At 35.8% G+C, this 23,174-nt stretch overlaps 2 protein-coding genes across 4 annotated transcripts in view; one reads left to right on the forward strand and one right to left on the reverse strand.

The window, feature by feature from the left end:
• Positions 1-23,174, reverse strand: part of Syn (synapsin) — a 100,572-nt gene that overhangs the window by 31,749 nt on the left and 45,649 nt on the right. The window lies entirely within an intron of this gene.
• Timp (Tissue inhibitor of metalloproteases) overlaps positions 1-23,174 on the forward strand; it is a 47,976-nt gene that overhangs the window by 11,385 nt on the left and 13,417 nt on the right. The window contains exon 2 of one of the 3 annotated variants that reach the window (XM_074095376.1): positions 13,561-13,599. The exons of 1 other annotated variant lie outside the window; for it this stretch is intronic. The gene's annotated coding sequence lies outside the window, so the exon portion shown is untranslated. Of the gene's footprint in view, positions 1-13,560; positions 13,600-15,477; positions 15,593-23,174 lie in introns of those variants that run through there. One more of the 3 variants, XM_074095379.1, reaches the window with a different exon arrangement.

The following is a 23,174-nucleotide window of genomic DNA, read 5'->3' on the forward strand; positions in this document are numbered from 1 at the left end:
TGTAATTGTAACACGATTGTTGTTTGTTTTTCTGCTCTTCTATTTATAAAGATAAAAGTGAACAAAATGACGATATACTCTTACTAGAAATTTTACGAGATAAATCACCTGATCGCATTTTGGGAGTATGTGTTCACCGAAAACACAGATGCATTTAAACCGCTGAGATGCATCGCTTCGGTGCACATAAGATATTATTAATCGTTAAGCAATAATAAACCGTTAGATACTGGCCAGAGTTAGCGCTGTGTCAGATTTATTATCTAACATTACGCGAAATACGCTAGTGGGACTGCCCAATTCTATTCCATCGATCATTTACGAGAGAGTAAAATGGAGACAGTGAACACTTTTACTGCTCCTTTAGTAATCTGAATACTTACGTAGGGTAAAATAGGACCAACAAAATAACTTGAAGTAACGAGCCGTTTTAATCAAAGAGATATAGTAATTTCTGCACCTTAATAATAGTTGGCGAGTTATTTCCGAATGCTCATAGAAAAGCCGGGAGAGTTTATCAAAGGGGAAACTCAACCAGTTTGAAACGATTGCGTGAACATCAATTGTAATAAATCTGGTCATTAATTACGGGCTGTATGTGGAATTCCCCTCTGGCCAAAACAATCAAGGCAGGGGTTTCTTGGTATTAATAAAATAAATACATCTAGTGCACTGCATTCCTTACTATAAATATACGTAGTTACTGCTTCACCTATCTACCTACTTCCAAATTTAGAATAGATACTAAGCATGCATATTTATATAGATTTATTATGACCTGCCGTAATTTATATCGCAATTCCATTAATATGCTGCGTAGATATCAATAGTAATATTTATTGAAAAATTAAATGATAATCGTATTAAGGATATTAAGTTACAAGTCAACTGGTTGCCTTTGTTGATAACCTTGACCGCGTCAATCCAAAACTCCATACAAGTATTTGATGCAGAACAGCTACTGGCTTGCATCCAAAACTTTCTAAAACGGTTTAGCTGAGAAGTTTTAATTAATCTCAAGTGCTGAACGATGCGATAAAGAATGCAATGTTCAAACAATGACTAACTCTTTAAAAAGGTTGATTCCCTGCATACTCGTTAAGTAGATCATTCAATTGGCGACGGACTACGAATAATAAAATAATTCTCTAGAAGCAAAACTAACCCGAAAAAATGCCTCCATCAAATACATATCAACAAATGTCATATACGGTAATTTGTATGAATATTTTTTATACAAACACCATGAATTTTGATGGAATAGGTACAGCTAGGTTTCATCATCCCAGCCTATATACGTCCCACTGCAGGGCACAGGCCTCCCCTCAGAATGAGAGGGCTTGGGCCATAGTGCCCACGCGGGTCCAGTGCGGATTGAAACTCGTCGACTACTCTTATAATTTGCAACAAATACTACTAAAACCATCATTACTTTAAGAAACTAGCATAATTACCACGTAAAACTTGAGTAGGTACCCTTAAAAAGATTTATACCAGACAAAACAAAACAACAGGATTTTATCTAATAAGTAAATAAATATCACGGGACACTTGACACCAATTGACCTAGAGCCAAACTAAGCAAAGCTTAGCTATTTATACTAGGCAACGGCTAAACATACTTATATAGATAAATAGATACTTAAATATGTACATATAAAACATCCAAGACCCGAGAAAAAACATTCGTATTATACATACAAATATCTGCCCCGGCCGGGAATCGAACCAGGGACCTCAAGCTTCGTAGTCAGCTTTGGTTGTCTAACCACTTGGTCATACGGTCGTCATATCATATTTTTGTTTTTATTTCCCCAAAATGTTGGCTATGCCGTAGCTCCCACCCTTGATAGAAACTGAACTAAGCGGTAAGTGGCGGCGTAAAGTCGACGCTTCTATGAATTATTTAGATTTGCCATCTCTCCCTTATGGCCATCTACCCCGGAGTTACTAACTAGGTAAATCACGATACCGGTAACGCGAATATAAAGCGTTAGTCTGAAATTGGCATAACTTATTTCATCCTGACCTAACCTAACCTGTTTTGTCTGGGAACCAGGACTGGTTTGGATACTTTTATACTTCCTAGCGTAGTGATCTTATGTGTATCTGGCTAAACACAGTAACCTAAATATTCTGCACATGTAAAGCTTAACGAAAGGATAAATGTTAGCATATGTATTTACGCAACAATATTTTTTTGTTTGTCGCAATTATTCGTAGAAGTATAAATCGGAAAAGGTTTTTGTGTTAACTAAGTACCTAGATAAATTTACAGTTGACTTGACAGTATACAAAACGCGAAAATCCATGCGCAGGTAAAAATTTCCGGGAATAGAACTGAGTTGCGTATTAGACATAAACAATAACATGATAAAGTAATCACTTGCAAACGTAGACATGTTGTAGGTTTAAAGATACCTACAATGTTTAGTCTTTACACACAAAAACCATGTGTTGAGGCGTCTTTTACCTATTCGTACATTTGTGGTAAATTCTTTAAGTGTATTTATTTATTTTATCTTATTTATTTGTCAATAAAAAATACAGCAACAAGCAAGTTAATTTAAACATACAATAATAAAATATATATTACGTTTTAATAAAAACTAAGACTAAGTATACTAAAACAAATAAATACATTATATCGGAAACACAAACTGAAATATAGATGCACAGAAAAACCAGAAAAATAAGACCAGCGCTGGGAATCGAACCCAGGTCCTCGGCATTCCGTGCACGTGCTATACCGCTACACCACCGCTGGACAAATAAATACATTGTTAAATTAAGAAGAAGTTGCTTTCATATTTAATCTTCAGTCTACGTACCTAGCAAAAATAAACTATCTATTCGTTAAGTGCATGCACAGATAAACCATCCGGTCACCGGAGCAAATTAATATCTTCGTGGCACGATAAATAGGATTAATGAATATGAAGAATGCAGAAAACAGGTAATTTAATTCAGTCCTTGGTGCACATCAGAAAACCCTATGGCCATATATTAAAAAAAAACGGTCACCAATTATTGCTTATCGTTTATGATACAAAATAGTCTTGCGACACTTTTATTGTGACAAATGCGAATTTTATTCTACATGCATTCTAGTCTCTTAATTGTCTTCAATGTACCTGTTTATACCTTACCGTACTCGTATACCTGTCCTGCAGTGTACGTGGTTTATTTCCAAACACTTGAACACATAAATTTTGAGAGGTAGCCTATACACCTACTTGCGTTTTAAAGATGCGCTACGGAACGACGCTCCCACCAGAGAAATAACTCGCAACAATTCAACGATTGTCGGACTCGGAAGCGACAATTTTATGGTTGATTCAATGTAAATTTCCGCTTACCGCACAAGTGAATCTTTTATGTTTATAAGCAGCCTACATAGTATTAGGAAGATAAATTTAATCTTATCTTTTTACTATCATTGTTATGGTAATAAAATTGCGGAAACTGTAATGTTTATGTATCACAGAGAGCTTTTGGGTTCATCAGCGGCTTCTGGTTTAGAAGCGAGAGCGCAGCCGCGTGATTGAGGCGAGGTAATCACCGTGATTAGCAATGTGGGCCATCCACGGGCGCACCACAACAATAATTAACGTTTCATCTCAACTGGCTTACTATTGGATAGAAAGCCTTATCGAGAATTTAATAATAGGTAGATGCAGATATGAGGTACGGGTGAGATCGATTGAAAATTTTAGATATCTTTGTGGCAAGTTGTTGTTGTTCATCTCACCAAAGATTATTAAAACTATTCAGCAAAAAAGTATTAAGTACTACAAAACCTAAGCAAAAGTCAACTCAGCAAAAGTTCTGCATCAAAGTGAGTAATAAAAGGCGGCTCTACTTCTAAAATATTACCGACCAAACAATTTCGGAAGAACAATCTTTTTAACTTTTACTTTTCTTCCGAAAGGCAGTTTGTTATAAAGTTAAGCTATGGAAAAGTTTGTTGTAAATCTACAGTCTAAAGTTTTAGACCTAAAATTGCTAAAAGTGGCTCCGATGAGGTAACGTTTTGTGTGCTCTGCCTACCCCATTTGGGAATACAGGCGTGATGTTTGTGTGTATAAGTTTTAGACTAGCCAATAGGTGTTGGTTGGGTGACCTTGGGCGTTGTTTGTGCGCGATAAGAGAGGCATGCAGCACTCAGTATGTCATCGAGTCACCGGTGCATAGATAACGCGATAATGAGATCGCGACGCAATTCCTGTTTAATCAAAACGATCGCTTGCGATGATACGAATAAGAGAGCAATTTGTCTTTTAGATTACAAAGTCCATCGTATTCCAAATATATCACTTGATTTCCTTGGCTAGTGACACCTATTTCCGTAGTAATAAATTAGTATCTAATCTCAAAATTACGGACCGATTGCAACTATATTCCGAGTAGGTACCTACATCTACGAGAAAATGTCGCTTTCACACACGCTAGGTACTTGATACATACCTTAGCTGTAACGAATAAATAAACCCTAAGACGACAACTCTTACGATCTGGGTTAATGACGGCTATGTGCAAGTGCATGTGCAGACTCAATGATGCTGTAAATTGAAATGCGTTATCATTATAGTAATCCTATTATTGTATTAGCGTCCAAGCGGCGCACGACCATGTGGCAAATGACTTACCATTATAATAATGAAACACGTCATTTGTCTACACTGGAGCCATTAATTACTTGGCTGGTTTATCCGCGCCGGTCATTTTGTTATGATTACGTACTGCGCATTGACATCACTTAGAGCACGTTGAAGTGGGTGGGTCATGTTTACACTTTAGAAGGCACGCGAGCGCCTGCAGCCGCAGCCGCGAGCTACTGGAACGAAGGCTAACAAACAGGGTCATAGGAGCATTATGTCGAAGAATTCATATGAGAAACAAGTACATGCTGGCCACTGGCCAGGCGAGGTCATTCAAGACCTAAGTATCTGTGAATATAAGTTATACCTATTTCGAGCCATTTATGAAGTACATTATGAATGAAGTCGCTTGAAAGTAGATAACATTAGTGCATGCCTGTCCTGAGAAACAATTTAACCTATACTCGAGATTTTGGTCTTTGACCAGAAGCCAATGACACGTTGTATAACATGTAATATTCCGCAAAATCCACATTTCGGAAATTAATAATACTAGTCCTAGACATATCAGACTAATGTGTCTGGCATCGTATGTGTAGAAACAATAAATCTTTCCATTCCAACATGACAAGACACTGTCCTTCAACAGTCAACTTTTGAAACGAGCTCGACTGTTTTTTTTTCTCAAAATATTATTGAAAAGATAATTTATACATTTGATTTCTAAAAAAAAACATATGACTATGTTACGAGTAGTACGAGTAACATTAGTTTTTCTACAGATATGTCTAATGTAAATAACCGTTTATCATTGAAAGTTACTTAGATTTTATGTCTCTTGTAGATTTCTAATCCCAAAGTGTTATAACATTAATTAAAACGAGAAATTCTTGTATATTTATTCCTATAATTTGCTATGTGAGGGCTACCTCTTAGAAAACGCGTGTTTTACAGGCGTCCATTAAACGAGCAATTCTTGCAATTTATTATTTACACGTTCGTTATATAAACTTTCATTTAGAAAAGGTTTTTCGCAAAAACAGTATCTTTCCACTTTAAAAAATCTCCACAGCAAACTCGAATGAAACACGTTCAGTAAAACGTTGCATAGATTTTAAAATTCGAACGAGGAGACGTGTTTCTAAATTATTTACTAGGAACTAGTAACTTTACATGACTACACTTTAAGGACGCGAATTGCAGCGGTAATTTATAATGTATTATTATATTTTATAACCAATTCAAATGAATCATGAATTGATGTCTTTTCTGGGAAACGTTGTGAAACAATAATTGCTTACAGGTCATAAAGGAATGCGATAGGTACTCTCCATACCTCATCGAACTACTGGAACGGACAACAAATATAAAAAACATAGCGGTGTCATTCCGCAATAGGCATTTAATCAATAATTATTATTTAGAGAACATGCCGTAATAATTAACGCACAACGGTATATATTCTTGCGGAAAACTTAGCAAGGTAGTGCAATAAAATGAAACTATTAATGAATAATAAATAAAACAATGTAGGTACTCAATTCAATGAAGTATAGGTATGTAGTAGCGAATGAGGCTACAAATATTATATAGGTAATGTCACACCATTTGATTGCTAACCCAACGCAAGGATCATATAATAATGATTTTCTGTGTCAGCCAAGTAATTAATTTAGTTTATATATACTTTTAGTTTTGGATGTTAGATAGTATTACTTGTGACAAATAAAGGATTATATTTTAAAGTAATAGTAAAAGTAAAAAGGTAAAGTAAAGTAAAAGTTTTTTTTAAAGTAATGGTATTGTCACATTTTCCGTGAAAGTGGTCAACAGTGCAGCCCTCGGCTTCATAGTACATCTACTCGTACGTCATGTGTTAATATCAAGTACCTATGATTTCTTTTAAAAAGCAGCGTTGCTTGTGTCTCTGTACTTGATTATACCTACTTGATTATTTCTGATAGTTTAAATTCCCAGCAAAGATGCTAAAGATAGTTTATTAAAAAGCATAAGTTCGTCATACTCATATTTCATCTATTTCAATTTATAATAATATATTGAATGGTCTCAATAACTGAGTTATTGTCGCACAGAAATGGGTCGAGGCCGAGTCTATTACGACCTAGGGCACATGCAGCATCAGGCGAACGGGTTATTTGAATTTAGCTGCATTTTCTTTCTGTTTAACATATTACAAGCGTAGATTACAAGTCACATACGCGTGTGTCAGTACGAAGTAAAATTTATTACAGGAAATTACCTTACGAAAACAACAACATTCGAAAAACAACGTTTGAAGCATACTTAACAGACTTTCAAACAAAAGGTTTTGTAATTTAAGTATTTATCTAGAGATATCTATCTATATAAGTAAGTTTGCGATGGTTCGAGTAAGCTTTCACTATTTTAATTCAAATTCAATTCAAGGGAGATATGCTCCTACTGCCACATAACACAATAACTCTTAATTTGAGCTATATATAGATACTGTCCGTACATTTTCGTATTCAGAATTATTAGCAGACCAGACGGTATGGTGTATCATAGAACTTTAGAATTTTTGCGCTAAATTCCACCTTTATTGAACACAAAATCAGTATTTTGTTCATATCTCAAAGACGTTATTTGCAAGTGGTACAAGACATGAGCCGGCATGCCGGCATAACAAAGACCTCAAACAAACTAAGCAATTTGTTTAAAGAAGAATGTCGTGGAAATCGTGTGAAGTGTTGTTAGTTGTTAGGCAGAGGGCGCCTTGCATCTCCATATGAAGGGCCGCTAACTGCACCCGTGTCGAAAGTAGCGCTGCGTTTGTTTAGCACGAAACTAAACGATCCACGTGTTGCAATACAGCTACAGCCGTGACACGAACGCAGACCGGAGAAACTCCGGCCCACTGTAACAGGCAACTTTCTACTCGACGGCGCAACTTCTAATTTCAGTAACAGGATCGCCCAAAAAGTTAATCAAGCTTAAATTCCCATCTGATATTTAGCAGACATTAAAGTCGGAACAATCTGCCGTTTCATTTGCAGGCACATTAGATTCGCTATAAACGCCGTCGTAAGCACCTCGCGCAGGGTCCCGCGAACAAAGGGTAATACGTCTTGAAATTGCTTCTTTGAGAACAGGTGAGGTCGCGCCGCTACCAAACAAGCAGTCACTTGTAAAAAGAAACATAATAAATTTCGAAGGCCGAGCGTTTTTATTTCCCAATCGCTCCTGTGTGTAGCCCCTAAGAAGGTTAAACGTAACGGGGTCTCAATTTACCTATTTAGTATTTATTTATTTCTAAAAATATAATTTCATTTAATTTATTTGTTCGAACTGAAAATAAAATAAATCAATTACTTTATTTATAATACTATTATTATTATAAGCCTGTTGGAGTGTATCACTGCTGGGCAAAGGCCTCCCCTCGTGTACATTATTTTATAATAATAAATAAATAATGTAGTAACTATTTTCGAATATGTATATTTTTAACCCCGACGAAAAGAGGGGTGTTATAAGTTTGACCGCTATGTGTGTGTGTCTGTGTGTCTGTGTGTCTGTGTGTCTGTGTGTCTGTCTGTGGCACCGTAGCGCTTAAACGGGTGGACCGATTTGAATGCGGTTTTTTTTATTTGAAAGCTGGTTTTCTAGCGATGGATCTTAGACATGATTTATCAAAATCGGTTCAGCCATTTCAAGATCATCAGCTCTTTTGTTCGCTGCGGTAGGAATCTTAGACGCATAATGGATATTTACTTTGCTTTCAAACATATTTGGGACCTAAAATTTGAAACACCCATGAATACAATATAGCTATGCAAGATTATAGAGTTCTCGGCCTGATGCTGCAGCCAGGATATCCAGAACACTAGTAGGTACACTCTTAATAAAACTATAGCAGATATATCGTGTTTGGGTTCGTTTTGATCAGTATTTGATTCGACAAACAATGCAATGGTGGCAACAGGATGAGCTGATGCTGCAGCCAGGATATCCAGCACAATAGTACACTCTATAAAAAATAATAGCACATATGTCGTGTTTGGATTCGTTTTGATCAGTAATTGATTCTACATACAATGCAGTGGTGGCAACACGACGAGCTGATGCTGCAGCCAGGATATTCAGCACACCAGTATACTCTTGAAAAAATAATAGCAGATATGTCGTGTTTAATTCCTTTTGATCAGTATTTGATTCTACATACAATGCAATGGTGGCAACACGATGAGCTGATGCTGCAGCCAGGATATCCAGCACACTAGTACACTCTATAAAAAATAATAGCACATATGTCGTGTTTGGATTCGTTTTGATCAGTAATTGATTCTACATACAATGCAGTGGTGGCAACACGACGAGCTGATGCTGCAGCCAGGATATTCAGCACACCAGTATACTCTTGAAAAAATAATAGCAGATATGTCGTGTTTAATTCCTTTTGATCAGTAATTGATTCTACATAGAATGCAGTGGTGGCAACACGACGAGCTGATGCTGCAGCCAGGATATCCAGCACACTAGTATACTCTTGGAAAAATAATAGCAGATATGTCGTGTTTGATTCCTTTTGATCAGTATTTGATTCTACATACAATGCAATGGTGGCAACAAGATGAGCTGATGCTGCAGCCAGGATATCCAACACACTAGTACAGTTTAAAAAATATATATCAAAGTTTAAAAACATGAAATAAAAACTTAAATTTAAAAAACCCCCGACTTAAAAAACGCCAGCAAAAATAAAAATAAAAACGCCCGAAAGAAACGCTGCTTGAAAAGACAATTAAAAAGTAAAAAATAATTATGCGCTACCTAGCTGTTGCCCGCGACTTCATCTGCGAAGAATTCGTTTATCTCTATCCCGCGGGGACTATGCTGATTTCCCGCAAAATTAGCCTAAGTTAATTTAGTATAAAGTATCTAGTAATATTTTTTTATCTAAGCGTTGTCGGTGTCGGGGGACCGCTAAGGTAAGTACAACATATTTAGTTTCATGTTAATCTTAGCGGGCCCCCGACACCGACAACGCTTAGATAAAAAAATATTACTAGATACTTTATACTAAATTAACTTAGGCTAATTTTGCGGGAAATCAGCATAGTCCCCGCGGGATAGAGATAAACGAATTCTTCGCAGATGAAGTCGCGGGCAACAGCTAGGTAGCGCATAATTATTTTTTACTTTTTAATTGTCTTTTCAAGCAGCGTTTCTTTCGGGCGTTTTTATTTTTATTTTTGCTGGCGTTTTTTGATTTAAAAAAGTTTAATATATGAAAAATAAATGTACGCAAAACTAAGCAGTTCACTGAATCATTTAATGAAACGTGAAGTAATACATTAGGTGTTGAAGGTCGACCGTTTTTATTTTCTTGGCCCACCTGGTTCCAGATTGTTTCGACCATTCCCTCATAACATTTCCTAAGATATTGGTCGTAAAGACCACAATAGTTACCGATGTTTCATAAATTCATATCGAATTTTATTACCCATAGGGTTATGATGTTTCGCAAAAAATGTTATAAATAATTTTACTGTTGTATTTTTTGGCCTCTGTTTCTTGCCCTATATTACATATTTAAATGTCCCTAAAAATTAAAATATATGGTAAAAATGATATATAATGGCTATTAAAATATATAATAAGATTCAAAATGACATAAAATCACTAAGTAGATGTAAATTAATTTCAGAAAAAAATGTTTAATTGGTTGCTTGACATGTGTTTCTATTCAATTAATGAGTTCCTGAATTATTATTAAACTAATGTATGCTATAAGATTGCATTGTATAATATTGCAATTGTAAATTTACCTTAGCTAATTTTTGCGCCTATAATTGGATAATTTAATTTAATTTAACGAATATCAAATTTTTCATTCTAACATTTCTACGCCGATGAGGCAGAACATAGCGCTTGTACCATATTCTAAGAAATAAACTGATTATTATTATTATTAGAACGACATGTTTGTCGCACATCACCATTGAAAACATAAAATGTCACCAGCACCAATATCTGACACAACAAAGCGTGTATAAATATCTGATACGACTCTATTTCCAGGGCCGGGCAGGACGTGTCAGATATTTTTGCATGCTTCGCTGTGGCAGATATTAATGCAGGTGACTGTACACACATATTGACATACACACAAATTGCTTGTTAGCAAACGTTTCTCATAAAAATCTGGGATACAATAGCGAACGTATAAGGTAGCTTTTGTCGACTGACTAATCAAAATATCGGCTAATTATTTTGTATCTGCTCCAATAAAAAAATAATCTCTACACCAACTTCGTTATTAATAAATCTCGTTAAATCTCTCCAGTGACTTTGGCTAATTATTTTCTACCGCTTCGTTGAATCACCGCCTGATTTGATTAGATTCCGTTCACAGCTTTAACCTTATCTGCGAGCCCTTATTACATACCTATTGACGTCTTTTGTTTGGCAACCAAGCCGTTTCTGATGTCAATAAAAAGCTTTGTTATCAGAAAATTGTTCAGTCATATTGATTTCAACTTTAACCGAGACCTTAAGATGCCTGAATGTTTGAATGAAATGACGCAGGTAGCTAAGAATATGTAAACTAACGATAAAAATGTTGTGCACAGCAATGGTGCTTTTTACGTTAAAATTGCATCTAGTTCGGCCATTTTACTTCAATGGTAACTTAATGTTTTTTTTAATCCACCATCTAAACGTATATAGTTTATAGATAGATACCTAAAACGCACAAAACCCAAAATTGAAAAAAAAACAGTGGCCCTTATACATAGGACCCATAAAAATCCGACTCGAACTAAATCGGATTTCAGCTTTTCAATTTGTTTGTTTTAATATGTATTGACTTGTAATTATTCGTTTGTACGAGAAAGACGAGAGAATGATAAAGTTGGTGTTAATTGAAATATTTTGAATGCGGTTTTAATATATTGTCAAGACGACGAAACCATAACTTCTAAGAACAACGCAATTCAAAATAACCAGCCCAATATACCTATTGAAAGTTTGTAATACGTATTCAAAAACACATTTCATCATGTTAAGTCATCGAATTTAAGATATCAATGAGATCTAATAAATAAACACCAGATAAGTTTACAAATAACTACGAAGGTTTATATTAACATTCCTACTTCGTAGGCCTATTTAATTGTACGACAACAATTTTTAAACGACGAAAAAAAAACGGGGGAGGTTCTCAAGTTGACGCGTATATATATATATATATATATGACCACGCATAACTTTTTACAGAGTAGTCCGATTTTGATAATGCTTTTTTTATTGGATAGGGTATACCTTGAAGTTGGTATTATATACATTTGGAAAAAAATTACCCCAAGGGTGGGAAACAGTAAAAAATAAAAAGTGTATTACAAAAAGATACTTAGCTATCACTCCTGATGGCTAGTGCTGAGGCACTGACTTTAAACTAGTACCTAGATTAAGGTTAAATAGGAGAGAAAGGAGAAAAAGGTTTATTATTTTTTGCTTTTCGGTGGTTTAATTTTTTTGTTAAAATGTTTTTATACTCATCCTGAGTAAACTTACGCACACGTTTTAAGCACGAAAACTTTTCTGGGTCGGTTTTCCAGCTCTCCAAGTTTGATGATGTTGATTCTTGTCGCTAGCTGAAAGCAACGATGAGACTAATGCTTGTAACCCTACAAAATTATCTCATTATAGCTTTTCATCTTCGATTTGTGAATAAATGTAGGAGGGTCCGCGTTTAGCACGACTAAAGGGCAAACATAGCCACGAATAAGCTCAGGCAGAAGGCCGTTTTATCTTTCCGAGTGATTGATCGCAGTCCCGCGTCTCGCTCAACTGCAATCTGCGAGAAATCACTCCCTCGAGGAATTGTTTGTTCAAATAATTGCTAATTGGTAACCTGCATTAACATAAAATAATACTGCAGTATTCTCTTATATATCTATTATAGTAACACTAACGAAACTATAATGAATTTTTAAGGAAATTTGTCAGTAGGTTGCTTACAGACGGCTATACAGGGAGTTATTCTGTATCTATTTAGTTTTTACAGTCCATTACAACTTGAGCTTTTGTAGTCCAGTCTTCGAGATTACGTTAAAATAAATCTAACAAAACATGCTTACATAAATCTTCCTAATAAAGGGCTTAGCTTCGTGCAGACATTTGGAGGGCGATATTTCAACTCTACTTTATTGGGCTACCGTCCATTTTGGCCGTTTTTATACGCTTCGATATTATCCCCAAAGGATTGCCTCAAGCTTTATGAAATTTGTCTTAATTATTTACATAAAAGTCCGTAAAATATGTTGCCATTTTTTATGATTGCTCCAGAGCAATATAAAGTTTTTTATTGCGTAGGCATTGACAAGGATCTTTTTTTTTATAAAAAAAAAGAAAAAAAAAGCTGTTTATTTCAAGCAAAAGAACAAAAAGCATTTTACAATAATTAAAGAGTCCTTAATCCTAATTTTAAGGATTTTGCGTGGCCTCGATTAGCGAAAGACTGAGTTGCTCACGCGTAATTAGTCAAAGCGTATAAGCTTTGTTTTCCTCTCTCACATAGACAAAATTGTTAAAGCAATCATACCATGCTGAGTTCCATATGGAGCGTTTAATAATAAATAAATTTGAATAGTCAAGGAAAAGAGGTACGTTACGTTATCAGCGTGACTTTCTGTAAAACAACATATTGAATTATGTACTGGTTTTCCATCTTTATTAGGTACTCATATTTCGGGTATTTCTAATGTCGTTGTTAGGCAACATGGTTTTCCTTTTAGGTAACAGATAAGTACTGCTATCGCGATGTTTAAATCATTAACGAGCTCCATAAATAAGTCATAACTTTGAAATTTAAGTTTAATCCACTAAGTACTTTGTATAAGTCTCTACTTAAACGCCACACACAATCAGACAGCCTTGAATGCCATCATGTTTTACAACAATTGTTTTATTATTTCAGATAAAGCTGAACCGCCACTGGAACTTGTCTATTGTAAAGGTAAATAAAAATAAGTTATGCATATTTAAACAGACAGGTATTTTATATGTCTGCCATTAAAAGTAAAAGAAGAGGTCGAGCGAGGAACGTCAGTAATAAACATTGGTATGTAAAAACAAAGGAAATTACGACGTAGTCCCTTAATAGGAATGGATGATATGATAACCCTGAAATCTTTCGTTATAATAAAAATAAAAGCTATCTGATCTATCACATAACTGAAATTGTTATTACTTTTGCGTTCGTGCTCATATTAATATTATGATATATAAAGTATTCAGTAGCGTGGAGTTAACAATTTCTTTATGATTTCTGCAGAGTGAGCGAAGCGTGAATATGTCTTCAGACATAACATCTCGCTGTTAGTAGATAGGTACATAAATTTCCGTACTTGTCATCACTGACATTAAATAAAAAATTTAGGCATCCCGGTGGAGATCGAGTTGCTTGCTACGGCACCACGCCACTGCAATGTATAACATTTATTACACGAAAAAAGAATATTTTTAGGTGATAACACTAGCCTTGGCACGGGCATTTCAGTCAAAATTATCACCTATTTCAGCTGCGAAATTTACTTCAAAAAGCCAACGAATTATTCCTGAAAAGATCCGACACAATCTTCAGCGAGCCGTCAGCTTTGGCGAACGGTTTCACAATAAGAGCACCGTTGGTGGCATTGTCGGCTTTTTTTCCCATGTATTATTCATGCGATCCCGATGCGCTTGTTCCTACATTGTCTACGCGTCTGCAATTATAAAATTTATGCGTAAAGCCTTTAGCCTTTAGGCAGACTTGAGCATAAATGGCACTGAGTCACCGGCGCGAAATAATCGAGGCTGTCCACTCGTGAGCTGACGGATGCTGATTTATCGATCCCCTATAAATATTAATCGATGCATCTGGGAACACCTTCATTGAAGCAGCACTATATTTGAAGAGAACATAAAGTTCTTAGCAAAAACGGGAAGCAATCCAAATATCAATTTAAACAAAATTAAATGTTCGTATTTGCAAATTTGGAATGCTTTAATCTTCAATAAAAATCTAGCATTTACATTTATAATATTTTGGCGAAAATGCAGGTGTTTAAATCGTATGAATACAAGTATGTAATGTAAACACGTTTGTTTACATTACGCAATTTACTCTGAGCAAATGGCCTAATCTGTTGAACAAATGACTTAATTACATGAAAAATGAACGGAATGCCGACGTCATTGTGCATGTGGGCACGCAAATGACGAATACACTATGTAAATATAGATTGAAATATCTGTGGCAGTAGAATCATTATTCGTAGTAAATTGCACGCATGCCTCAACGACTAAAAATATCATGAAGTAAATGATTCATGTTTGCGAGCTCCATTCAGAAGCGCGTCCAGTGACGCAGACGCACCTTCTTATCTCCTGTGATTAAACCCAGGGACTCTACATAAATATTATAATAAATAAATATATAGTATAGAATGAGGATAAACAAACGTAAAATTCAAACAACAAAATTGTCATGCACGTGTGCAGCGGGCGCGTAAGGTAAAAAGGTTGTAGTTAATTTATAGGGACATCAATCAATTATTCAGAAGATAATGTATTTTGTACCGACTTCAGGGTTGAGTACCTAAATTGCCTAATGCTATCACCTATTCTTTCCTCATAATTCCAGTTTGTCAAGTGGGTTAATAAATCTTTGACTGGCATAAGGCATAGCTAAACAATCCTTGCATTCCCCTATCTTCTGATACCCCTATATGTTTTAATGCGTCACAGGATTGCCCTATCATCGAAGGATAAAAGCCTGCGGCGGCATATAAATACTTCATTCATTACTGAAACCATCCAAAGAATGGTAGTGCGTTGTTAGTTGTTTACAAATTGAACCTACTTTAATTGAGGATAGTGCTGTGCAAATAATATTTAATTGAAATTGAGAGACGTCTTACTCATTGAGTGGTTACGTGCCTTGTTTTTAGTACTCAAAGCTTCTCCAAGTAAGTATAACTACCATAAAATCGTAAATTTTCCCGAGAATCGGTCGAAAAATGCAACTTGTAGAGAGGAATAACCGGACATCAGATAGGCATACGAAAGCATTTTTCCCAAAGCAGAAATGGAGCAGCTTCGCTGACGCATCTCCCTCGCCCGGTTAATGAAGTGTTTAATTCAAAGTTTACTTTCCATAATTTATAAGCCTACAAAAGTTAGTTTAACATGGTTTAACTTAGTTGACTTAAGTTAGTTTTTATTTTATAATTTACGGTTAAAAAAAACGATATTAGCTTGGACTTGGCGGCTCCAGCTGCAAGAAAAGCAAACTTCAAAAAATTCATACTTCAGAAACTTGCATAAAATGAATATCTAAGTGCACTGCATGCCATCGTGTCTCATGGATGTATGCAGTAAAGTGCATGGCCAATTGCACCAGCGGCTAGCCGCGAAAGTTCACCTTGAGACTTTAGTGCAGCAAGATTAACGGCTCGGCGCCAGCGCAGCTGCTTTCGCCGGCAAAGTCTGCACGAAGCGTTTAATTGGGCATACTTATGCAGACGCTTACACGACAGCTTGCGGTGATGACGGAGTTGATAAGTCTTTTAAAGACGTGAAATTGAAATAAGGCGCTCAAAGATCTGTGTCACATGCATAATTAATTAAGCAAGATTGTGATTACAACGAACGAAGAACTTATTGTGTAAATTCATGTGCGAATTTTATTGAAATATACATAGTTGTTACATTTTATCACTTACTCAATCGATCATTCATTAATGTAACCATATGCAAGCATTAGTTTGGCTGTGCTGAGCACGTGCAACATTTACTCTTGCATTTATTTATATTCAGTTATCATCGTCACTCCATCAGTCTGTACATGGACCGATGCACTTCAAAGAGTATCAAGGACGACTCAATGATATATGAGTAATAATTATATCATAAATATTTTAGTACGCGTCTTGAATTCATATCCCAGTTTATCTACCAAACCATTTTAGGTACCTAATCAAGATACTTAAACTTTATATTTCTTGAGAGAAAACATTTCAAATTGAAATTATTTATTTATTTATTTGTTAAACATTGTAATACGTATGTTTTATCTAAGAAATAATAATTAAATGATACCTAAGGTGTGAAAATGACTTCCCTGGTTTTTTTTCAATTGGTGTCAAGTTTCCCATGATATTTAATATTATTTTTGTATTATTATTATTACACTCTTTAAAAAAAAAGGATACACACCGGAATAGTTATTTTGACTCGCGTAAAGGAATTGTGTTTATTGCTTTTGTGGTATGCTTTGGTGGTCGAATAATCTGAGCGGACCAAGTTGCAAGAAGCTGATTTAGATATACACTACTTGGCTTTAAATAATGCATTTCTACAAAGAAAATATCACAATAGGTACATAAAAAAATTGCAACATTATAAGCTCAAGAAAATTACGCTGACCAGAATTTCAGGATAAAAGATGAAATCTCAGGACGATCTCAATTAAACTGGGAAAACTTTTTATATATTTATTACGATTAAATAAGCGACGATAAGATAAAACTGTTTATAAAGGATCTTATTGTTTCTACGCCGTCCAATTTTCTCCAGCTGACGAGGAGCTGGCAGACAAATGAACCAAACTTGGAAAAATACGTTGTAATTACATCAGATACATTCCTTAACACCATTTCTATCGCTTTCATTGGGCTAAGGGACCTTTGAAGATATCGAATATCCTATCCTACTAATATTATAAATGTGAAAGTTTGTGAGTGAGTGAGTGAGTGAGTATGTTTGTTACTTCTTCACGCTGAAACGGCTTGACGGATTTGGATTAAATTTGGCCAAAAGTTAGTTTATAATCTGGATTAAAACATAGAATACTTTTTATCCCGATATTCCCACGGGATAAAATCTTGAAATAACAACCGCAGGGCTTAGAGTCATGAAATTTGGTATGTAGGTTCCTGGACGTCTGGAATAACACATAGGCTACTCTTTATCCCGATATTCCCACGGGATAGGGATTAAATCTCAAAATAACAACCACTGGGTTTAGAGTCATGAAATTTGGCATGGTTGTTATAATATAACGTCAATGAAAACCACGATGTAATTTTAGGGAATTCCCACGAGAAATTAATAAAATCCCGGAATTTCAATTCAACTGCTGTATCTAACGATTTACGCGTGCGAAGCCGCGGGTAAACGCCAGTAAAAGAATATCTTTTGAATTTGGCTTTCATGAATCAACTTTCAATTTGCGCGTTTTGTTTCTTCTTCTGATTCCAGAGAATTAAGAAGCCTTAGCCTGTCACATGTAATGTTTTATCAAAATATATTATGCACTAGAGTTTACCCGCGGCTCCGCACGTGTAAACTATTCGATCTGGTAGTTACAATTGAAATTCCGGGATTTTACAAAATTACCGTAAGAAATCTCAAAATTTTTATCGTAATCTTCATTGAGGTGTTGTGTTAAGAACATCTATCCCATGGGAATATTGGAATAAAAGTAGCCTATGTGTTATTTCAGACATCCAGCTATCTACATAGGTACCAAATTTCATGACTCTAAGCCCAGCGGTTTTTATTTCCAGATTTTATCCCTATCCCGAGGGAATATCGGGATAAAAAGTAGCCTATGTGCTATTCCAGATGTCCAGCTATATCTACGTAGGTACCAAATTTCATCCAAATCCGTCCACCCATTTTAGCGTGAAGGAGTAACAAACACACACACACACACACACACACACAAACTTTCACATTTATAATATAAAGTAAACATTCGAATTTATAATTATAATATAATAAGTAGGATAAGTAGGATTCGTAGATCATCATATCAAATCAAGATACCGAAATACGAACTTTTCCGACAAAATACATTATTCATTACTTCTGTACAATAACAGTGATAATAAAGAATCACATATGGTTTACGAACACTGTTTCTTATGCATATCTACAAATCTGCAACTGGAGTGCCGAAAACGCCGATGGGCGTCTAATTTAGCTTTCCCTGGATGCCGCTGACGCCGATTGACGTCTGTTCTGCAGAAGCGTCGGCATCGCAGCAAACTACGTAATCTGTAGGGCTACTACGAAACTCGAAACTCGAAGTACGTATCGTACCGTCCCGCTCGCTCTCGTATTAAATAGTATAGGTGTCAGAGGGACCGCACGACACGAACTTCGAGTTTCGAGTTGCGAAGTAGCCCCGCTGGCGCGCGGCAATTAATGGGTTAAAGAGCTTTGCAGGATAATGAATAGATTTATTTTTCCCTGAATGGCAACACTGGCATAGATAATAGATCGCTCGTTTTTGGCTCGAAATTCGAACTTGTGATTTTATTTTGCCTAATATTCAAAATGTACACACCCAATATCATATTTCCTTAAGTTTTTCGCGAATCCCAAGATCAAAGAATCAAATTGCTTTAAAATTCCAGAGAAATAATACGTTGTTTGGGAGAAACGTGTCAAAATAGTGTTGTAGAGCGCCATCCTGCTCTGATTCGTTGTTTTTTTCCCGTTCTGGTGGTTCACTTTTATATTATAGATATTTGGTATAGTAGGTATATCAACATCACATATCTAAGGAGGACTAATTTTAATATTTCTAAGTTGTCAAACGCAATCAACTAATAAGTTACCTGCTGAAAGCATTTTGTCCTGCGATAACTTGATGTGTCAAAACATATCGATTACCGAAGGACAATAACGAAATGAAATAAAAGAATTTGATATATTTACCCCGATAGAAGGCACCGGTATTGTGTTTCAAGAAAATTGCTTCCAAGATTTATTACGTGTTGCTAGTGAGATCTCGTCACATAAATCGATGTAATGGTCCGATCTGAGAGCCGATAGGGTCTTATCGATGTCGGGGCCGACTATCGATCGACGTACTACGCTCGATAATAATTGTGAAAGCTGGTAGGTGACGATCGACGCTAGCTTTGAATGGAGTTACCTAGTCGTTGTGAAAAGGATTATAATGATTGATACTGATTGGTAAACACAATTTAGATGGTGCACTCCATATTATGCATAGTGTGGTGTGACTGTCTATTAATTCTCATAGGCATATATTTACGATCATTACTGTGCTTAAACGCGCATCGTCTATCATGAATAGGCTGTTACTGGCGCTTTGTAACGATGGCAAACGCTGTGGTTATTGTAAATAGGTGGTGGTTGCCGAGGCGTATGTTAGCGCACGTGGGCGGCCAAGTTCGCTCGTAATCCGTTGTTAAGGTCCTAGGGTCAGCGGTCAGCGGTTCACTGACGCCCAGTACAGAATAGACCAACCACACTGACTCACCGTAAACAGTAAAAAAATATTAATAGCGACAGGTCTGTTTGCGCTTCTAAGTAATTGGCCGGGGTATGCGGTTTCAGTAAAACAAATAACACATTAAGCTTGTTATTTAACTTGTTCACCTTTTGTGGTTCGAGAGGATGAACATCATTAATGAAATATGACTAATTCATTCGCAATGTTTTTCAGCTAAATTGTGTGTAAATTTATATAAATTGAGATCATTATTTCCTTTTCTATTTTTAATTGCGTAATTAAAAATATGCTTATTCTAATTAATTTTATATACTTACCTAAAGTTGTAGATTCAGTATAGGTAGAGAAACGCATGAAAGCTTGCCAACTAGCTGTCGCCCGTGACTTCGTCTGCGAAGAATTCGCTTATTGCGCGTTCGCGGGAACAATGTTATTTTATGGGACAAAAAATATCGTAGGTATGGTCTTCTCAGAGTTTTAAGCCTTCTCCATATCAAATTTCATTACGATCGGTTTAGTACTTCAAGCGTGGAAGCGTTACAAACAGACTAATAAACAAACAAGCACGCAGACTAACATTTGCAAACATAAAGATAAGATACTTTAGGTATATCTGCTCCATCATCATGCGCTTTCGTTACTCATATAATATAAATGTATGGAGTGTTCTCAAATTATTGCAAGCTGCATAACAGCGCGACTCATTGCGCTTGAGCTTTTCTGTGGCTCACATCATCGTGGTACGTGATTTGGCCTCAGACCAAGTATACTCATAATATTTCCTCGCTGTTGTTCAAACGGTAAAAAGGCAGATTTTCGCTGCCAAGTTTCCATGGCCGTGATTGGATGGTAAATATTGGTAATATTATGTGTATTTTAGTAAACCGCGGTAATAACAAACACAAACTTAGATTCAATTCTGCAAAAATTACGGGCTGTTTTTAACTGCAGTTGATACTATTCCTATAGTTGACCCCTCTGCTTATGATATAACTAGGTATTTTACTGAGGTGTACCGATTGCAATGCTCTACATTACAAAATAATAGTAAGGTGAGTATGGGTAGAGTCATTGACGATGACGCGTGCCGTGGTTCTTATTTATTACAATGCCATTAATACGTAATTTTGACAAAATCACGCGTCTTTGTGAATGGCACTAGGTAAACTCGTAGTAGTAATTTTGTATTATCCGGGCAAATGTGAGTTGGACTCGCGCAACGAGGGTTCGGAATAAATTTAATACTTACAGAAAATAGGTTTATAAAAGAAAATTATTGTTAAGAATTCGAAACTTCTGTAATATACGCATTACGGGGCCATCTTAAACTGTAAATGACACAGGCAGACATAAAAGGTTTTTCTGTAATCTGTACGTATGTGTAGAACAATTTTCTGAATTTTAAAAATAATATTTTAAAATTAACACAACGAGCCAACCCTTTTATTGATATGTCACAGTATAATAATTTGCAAAACTATATGTTTTTTTTTTAAATTTACTAATTTATTCCCAACAGGTAGCGTCCATGTTTAAAATTCATTTATTTACGTTATACGTTCTATCTACTTTGGGTCTCCGACTTACATATGTGTACCAAATTTCAGCTCAATTGGTCCACTAGTTTCGGAACAAAAGGACTGTGAAGGACGGAAAGACAGACAGACACATGAGTCCGTCGGCTTTAGTTTCCGAAGGTTCCGTTTGAGGTATGGAATTTTAATACTCGAATAAAATCATTAACATAAATTGATCAATAATTAATGTTTGTGATTGAGTTTACTTCGGTTTTCATCATACCTAACTTCCGCCTAGACGCTTAAACACATGATTGGGCGTGTCATTCATCTCATCACTTAAATTAATCTATTCATATGAATTCGGTATTTAAACTGAACAAGCTACGACACTTGTCCTTGCGAGGACTTCAACTTGCTTCAAGTAAAACTGTAAACACTTGAGAAGCAAAACTAATGGAAATAAGTACGGCTGTCATGTGCTTAGGCAAATACTTGTAGAAAAATGTTTAAACCGGTTTTTTGTGCTACATAAACTTGCGTTTTTTTTTCTTACATAATTCATGAACTATAAATAGTTACCTATAATAAGAATATTCATAATGACAGCCTCCATGACATAATGATTAACTAGCCAGCAGTGATTTAAAAATGAGTTATGGATAATAGAATCTGTAAACGTGACAACTGGCTTCTTAATGTTAGACAAACTTCCAATAGGTGAGGGCACTACTCTGTCGTACAGAGTAAATAGGGTTTGTGTAACGACAAGTGAGATTTTGTTTACCGTGTATAGGTGTTAAAGAAGGAAAGGAAATTGCTTTCCCTAGGCTAAGGAGAAACTGTAAACAAGTTGGTTTTAATTTGCAAGATTTATAAGGGCAGCGTACCAGCTGGCGACTTCGAAATTAAATAACGTGACTTAGTTCCGAATTTCAATCGGAACGAAAATTCTGCTGACTGTGGAAAATGCTTTACTTATGAATGGCACTTTTAGAAGTTACGATGTTAAAGGCCAGTACAAACGAACTAAATAAGTAGGTACATTCCAACTGCAATGTAACCGCATCTACCGACTGCCCATTTCATTTTATTTCTGCAATGGAACTACAATGAAAAATGTTGTAGTTGAGAGTGCAGTCCATCTGTACTACTGACCTTAAGTTATGCTAAGTCCAATAATACTTTATTCAGGATTTCCTTAGAGCAACGCGGACTTCCTTCCGTAAAGTAAAATTTCGTAGCTACCTAGTTTGTTTTGAAAAAATATTATTTTCATCATATTTTACCAAGCTTAAAAAATATTCTCACAATTAAGTAAAACAAATGCTTTTATGTAAAATTACGAGAGCAAAAACGAGGTGCTACACATAAATAATGTTGTTTGTGTTTAGGCCCAACTTTTATCCCTTCAGCACTGCGAGAAGTGTGGACTCAGGTTTCATAATAAGCAGATTGTCAACCTTAAAGCTTTCATTTCTTCGAGTGTATGCTGAACAAGTTGTTTGTGTAAGGTCGGGTGTAAGTTCGTTGTAAATATTACTCTTTACGTTACGTAATGGCTCAATAAAATCATTTACTTTCTGAGCTACAGCTACCGTGTTTCAAGAAGTAAAATCATAAATTGCAAACATCATCTAATTAAAACCGCGCCGCAAAGAATCTTTACTAATTTTAACACAATGCTCGAGCTAAGCAGAGCCTTCAGTGTTTATGCCAACGCATTGTATGAAAAGTCCCTACTGATTTCAACGACACAAA

The sequence above is a fragment of the Choristoneura fumiferana genome, chromosome 12 (assembly GCF_025370935.1).
Source record: "Choristoneura fumiferana chromosome 12, NRCan_CFum_1, whole genome shotgun sequence".
Lineage (NCBI taxonomy): Eukaryota > Metazoa > Arthropoda > Insecta > Lepidoptera > Tortricidae > Choristoneura > Choristoneura fumiferana.